Source organism: Cryptotermes secundus, unplaced genomic scaffold (genome assembly GCF_002891405.2).
Source record: "Cryptotermes secundus unplaced genomic scaffold, Csec_1.0 scaffold22, whole genome shotgun sequence".
NCBI lineage: Eukaryota > Metazoa > Arthropoda > Insecta > Blattodea > Kalotermitidae > Cryptotermes > Cryptotermes secundus.
The window spans coordinates 5,039,708-5,045,850 of NW_019742961.1; the positions used below are offsets into that span (position 1 = coordinate 5,039,708).

The 6,143-nt window shown below is 42.5% G+C and overlaps 1 long non-coding RNA gene across 1 annotated transcript in view; it reads right to left on the minus strand.

The window, feature by feature from the left end:
* Window positions 1-3,252: 3,252 nt before the first annotated feature.
* Window positions 3,253-6,143, minus strand: part of LOC117283010 — a 17,941-nt gene continuing 15,050 nt past the window's right edge. The window contains exon 3 of the long non-coding RNA XR_004513995.1: window positions 3,253-3,272. This is a non-coding gene — a long non-coding RNA (uncharacterized LOC117283010). The remainder of the gene's footprint in view (window positions 3,273-6,143) is intronic.

Consider the following 6,143-nt stretch of genomic DNA (forward strand, 5'->3'; position numbering starts at 1 on the left):
TAGAAAACCGAGATTAACGGCCGTGGGAATCCGTTGGGAAGACCACGCGACAGCCTCTATCCGCAAAAGTTGGTACTAACTTCGCCGACAAGCGGCGGTCGCTCGGTCTGTATAGTGCGCTTGCTGACTACAGTTCATAGAGAGTTTTTTTTTATGTCAAATTCATTTAGACACACGAAATAAAAGTGGAAGGTAAGGGTCTCGGTGAACCGAATACAGAACACGATCCGGGCTTCACTACGCGACTAAACACATCTCGACCTACGTCCCGTTGTAGTATAAATACGATGTGGCACGTACGAACGTGCAATGCAAGAAACTCATACAGTAGCATCACTGCCTGGCCCCCAGCTACCACAGAGTACCAAAGAACAATCGAAACAGAAATAGTGAGTGTGTCGTTAGATTGGTAAAATAGGCATTCACAACCAACTCGAAATATTTATCCATATTTACGTAGCTTGACAATTTAATACGAACCTATACGCACTGCATGTAGTATTGAAATTCTTTTAACTTTTTTTTTTCCTTGGCACTACAGCCCCAGTGGGCCTAGGCTTACCTCCATGAACTCCGTTCACTTCGGTTTTTCTAGATCTTACACATTCGGTAGGACTCCTTGGGCGGGTGATCAGCTCGTCGCAAGGCCTCTACCTGTACACAAACACAGAAAAACGCACACACACAAATTAAACATCCATGCCCTGAGTGGGATTCGAACCCACGATCCCGGTTTCCAAGCGAGCAAAGACAGTACATACCTTAGACCGCTCGGCTACCGTGACCGGCCAACCAGAGGTTATTACTAAGCAATAGTGACATAATCTTATAGTCAAATACGAATATGGATGCATATTGGAATACAATTTCAGCAACCGATGTAAACTGAGATACACCTGTTGATGACCCAATAAGGGTCGAAATATGTTGTATTCAACATTAATGTAAATAACCTTTTTGTTGCTCATACTTGAATTATTGTGTTGACGGCTACAAATATACTGTTCGGAACGACATACAATAGGCTGCAACCCTTAAAGAAAGGGAAAGTTAGGTTCACAGTTCAATCGATTGCATTTCAGAACGAAACGAGCTCTCGAAGCGAAGCGAGCAGGTTGTCTAGTTTCACCGCTTTAGGTTCGTATTCGGGATGTACACGGTTCGAATCTCCTCTGGGACACCGGCTATCCTGACATCAATTTTTCGTGGTTTTTCTAAACCACTCTAAGCAAATCCCGGAATAGTACCTCGATTAGGCTATCACCACTTCTTTCTATATCCTTCCAATTCATTACTCCTCAGCCATCCTACCATCCGACTCTATACAAGAACCCCTCCACATGATGCAGCCGTGGACATGAGTGCTTGGATTGCATTAACAGCACATGTACATAAGAAGACCTGCTGCTGTAGTGTGGCGCCAGATTTAGTTACGGAGGAAGAGAAACAGATTCTGAGAAAAAAGTTAAAGCTCTTCATATAACAGGCCGAGGAGAACCATACGGTTGTGTGACTTCGATGCTCCCAAATTTTCTAGACAATTAGCTCACAGATGGCGGTGAGATTATCAGTCTTACGCGCTGGCCGCCCTTTAGTTGTCCCCAGGGCCATAGTGCAGCTGGAAGGATTAGGCCAATTGAAAAATCTAATGACTTAATTGGTAATCGAACCAGCGACCTTCCGGGTTGTAGCATAGTGCCTCAACCAACTACGCTACCGCGTACTCCCAAGGAAGTCACAGGTGGACAGAGAAAATTAAAGAAAAAACTTGTTCTCATTACTCAATAGTGTTAAGGCGATTAAAACAAAACAAGTAAAGTGAAGTAAAATAAGGTTTCCTGAGTTGAGTTGAGTTTCAGGCATTGAACTGTGAACGATTAAATTAACTTGCGTGAGGAAATGAAGAAAATTAAGTAGTCGATAGACAGGAAGAGGGGATGGGTTAATTCTGACCTGTTGACCCCCCAGGAATGAATATTAGCAGTTCTGAAAAAAAAAGTACAGTTTAGCTCTTTACAATGATATTATCACATAAATAGCACCCTGATTATCTATTCTTACCTCCAAAATATAAATTGCATCTCCATTCCAAAAATCAATGGCGGTTATGGAGAAGATCGCTTCTTATTATGGTAACATAACCAAACAAACTTTCTTATCTAATGATACAGTATTTAGTATTAAAGCAAGCGGCACATACTTACATATTTGCCACTTTCATACGGATTTGTATACTTAAATTCCAATTTGTAATTATTCTGCGTATTGCTATATTTTTAAAGAGATGCAAAACCTCATCAAAACGTAAGCAGTAAAGGCTAAATTATGGTGGGAATTTGCTTATTTTCACGGGTCACTCAACGAAGTTTTCTGTCTAGAGACTACATAGCTTAGGTTAGCAGGGAGACTGATGAGAACTGGAAAAAATATAGGAGGAAATGTGTCGTGGCCTAGCCTACTGTCCCGGAATTTGCCTGGAGTGACTGAGGTAAACCACAAAAGACCTCGTCCAGGATAGCCGCCGATGTCCAGGCCAAAATTCGAACCTAGAATCTCACGAATACGAGCATCTAAGGCCATCTGTTCATTAACCAATTAGGAAAGTAATGCCACTTCAATACGCTCTTTGCATCTTACATTTGACATGCAACAGTGTTTCTCTTATCCAAGCTACACATCTGTACCTCAGAAACGTAAGAGTGGAAGTGACTGTACATCAGCCACTATATTTCTGAGGTACAGAAATATACTGGGGCACACGGTAGCATAGTTTGTTGAAGCACTGCCCTACAAGCCGGAATATCGTAGGATGAAATGCCGATGAGGTCATTAGATTTTTAATTGACCTAATCATACCAGCCGCCGTATGGCCCTGGGGTCGACTCGGCCTCTTAACAGAAATGAGTACCAGGAATCTTCCTGGGGATAAAGGGCGTCCGGCGCATGAGGCTGACAACTTTACCGCCATCTGTGCGTCGATTGTCTAGAAAATGGGGGAACCTCGATGTCTCACAACCCTATGGGTCTTCACGGCCTGTTACAGGGACAGCTCTACTGTTAGTTCCTCGGAACTCTAGCCGTGGTAGAGGGGTCATACCATCTCTCGCAGAGCTGGGGGGCAGTCTTATCAGTTGACGTCAGCGTATACCTGTACCTTTTTTGCAGATATTAGTCACCAACTTCTCTGCCAGTTGGCAGCACAACTCTCCTATTCTGCGGCTTATTTCAAGATGCTCTCAGGATACAGACCTCTATGTCGAATCACAGGATGCCTGTGAAATGGAAAGAATTTGAAAGGAAACTGTAGTACTCTTACTGACGCGATTTTCCTACAGGATCATGATGTTCGACTCTCCACTTTGATCTACTGACAGCGTCGTTGAATTAACAATGGAAAATATCGTACTATGCTGTTGCCAATTATCTGTAATACATGAAGGGCTGGGACAGCGACGGGCTATGAGCTGGGCGGTCGGGATTCGATTCCCTACAGGAGAAAGGTATTCTGCTCTGCTTCATAGCGTCCAGAACTACCCTGTGATACACCCAGCTTCCCATCCAATGGGTATCGGGGTCTATTGCCTCGGGAATAAATAGACCGAAGCGTGAAGTTGACCACCCACCAATATCTAGCGACGAAGTAAAAAATGGTGGGCCTATATCTCTGTTTCCCTATACGTCTTCATAACGTGACGTTTAATTAAATAAACACATGGACAACTTCACCCTACCTTTGCCTGTAACAAACCACGCAAGCTGCTTAACTGAGATGGCCAACTGGATGGTTAACTAACTAGGTCGTGGGTAAAAGGTAAAAGGTAAAGTTGTCCCTGTGCTTAACTAATTAGGCACTATGCCATGGGAGAGTGGATATATATAGCCACATTTTCTTGACCATGGAACTATTTGGAGGTGAGTGGTCAGCTTCACGCCCCTGCCGCTGAGATGCTGAGTGGGCACCAGAGGCGGTCTGGACGAAGTGGAGAAGAGAAGAATCTTGCCCCTACTGGGACTCGAACACTGACCCCTCTGTCGTCTAGCCTATAGCCAGTCGCTATACCGACAACGCTATCCCGGCTCATAACTAGCCAGCGGGAGACATCCAAAATTTTGTTACAATATCGGGACAGGGTTAAGCCTAATCCATAAAGCACAAGGGGAAATTATTCCTTGCACCAATTTAGCTTGACGTCCAGGCGCGCGGGGCGGCGGTGTAAGCTACATCAGGTCTTTGTTTGCACGTACCGACTTCTGACCCTGCATAACTTAATTTGCAGATGTTCTAAAGTTGTGAAACTCCTGTTCAGTGCACTTGGAACAGCAGTGTGATCAAGTGTCTTGACGCATCTCTGAGTTCGAAGTGTGCCACCAGGAAAGGATGTAACAAAGACAGTTTCTTGTAATGAAAGTGCGTGTGTTGTTCTTTATAGATGGTAGTAAACAGATTTTGCTATTTTAACTATTCGTTGTTTTTATACCATTAATCATTTTCAGAGAGGCAAATTACGAACAACTTCTGTAAGTTACGTTTGTTATTTCGAAGAATTGTTAATGCTTTCTGTTTACGGCATAACAAATGTATGCAGAAAGACAATGATTGTAAAAGAGGCATTCTGGAGTTCAAAATTGGGGGGGGGATGTTTGTGGGTATGGATTTTCAGCTACATCCTCTGTTTTGCTGGAAGTTTTAGGTTTCCTTTAATTCGTGAATGAGACCTCCCTGTCGCGGCCGATCACAGTGGCAGCGCGGTCTGAGGCATGAACTGTCTTTGTCCTCTCGAGCGCTCAGATCCTGGGTTCGAATCCCACTCAAGACACGGATGTCTGTATGTTCTTATTCTGTGTTTATGTTATTCTGTGAGTAGGTAGCGGCCTTGCTACTGGCTGATCCCTCGCCCAAGGAGTCCTGCCGACTGTGTATGGGATTAAGGAACTGAAAAACGGCCAATATCTAAGAAAGGGCTCTTTAGGCATAGACCTTCGTGTTGTATAACACCAAAATATTTGATCAACTTTCATTGTGTTTCTGAGCGCTTATGAGGTGAAAGGCACAAAGGGAAAATTGGATTTGCAGTAAGCCATAATTTCAAGACCATTATGAGATTATAAAGATGTAAAGCAAATGTCACGTAACTTCGAACAAGGCCAAGAGTAACCTTGAATGCGCAGAAGAAAATTTTCAGACAAGGGGGTGTGAGAAGTGACAGGCGACCAGTTGTACAAACAACTGGCCGCCTGTCACTTCTCACACCCTCGAACCCACCCCCTTGTCTGAAATTTTTCTTCTGCGCATTCAAGGTTACTCTTGGCTTTGTTCGAAGTTACGTGACACTTGCTTTAAATACAGAAATATCGACTCTGTAATTAAGGAGTTGCTGTGTATTGGAAGAGGTTGGAAGGTGATATGAATAGAACGGAAGAGGGCAGGAGACCGAAGGTAACTGACAGTTTTATATCGACAAGGCAAAGGGAGAGAGAAAATCCTCGGAAAAAAAGGACTGGGCTTCTCACGTGCATTAATTAGTCTAATGCGAAAAGTAAAGGAAATAGACTTTAGTTAATTGTGGTAATTAGCAACTGAAATTAAGTAAGTTTTTTTCCAGTAGTTATATTTAATCTCTGAAATCCTGTTGCAATAAAATTTCTCAGAAATAACTGTCCTTTTTGCGTGATATTGTCTTAGTTTTCGTGTGATAAACATCGTTAATGGCCAAGCAGATGCCGTAAGTTGGGCGATGATGATAGTGACAATAGTAATAACATAAACATTAGGCGTACCTTATTTGAAGTTTTCATGTGAAGGCAATGGTAATTTTAGTGTTTACGATTCTAACGATTTCGATTAAATTAAGATCATATGCCACAAGTTCATCAGAATAATTCATACACTATGGCCTCTAAACGAAAGATAAGAACTTTCAGGAATTCTTCTGATGTCACAAAATATTTTAAACCGTGTATTTAAATTACCTTTTGTCTTTTCATCTGCTGCCCAAAAACATAAAAATTAGAATATACAAAACTATAATTTTGCCTGTGGTTCTGTAGTTGTGTGAAACTCGATCTCTGAAATTAAGGGACGGACATAAGCCGAGGGTGTTTGAGAACAGGGTGTTTTTATATATATATATTTATTAGCAATC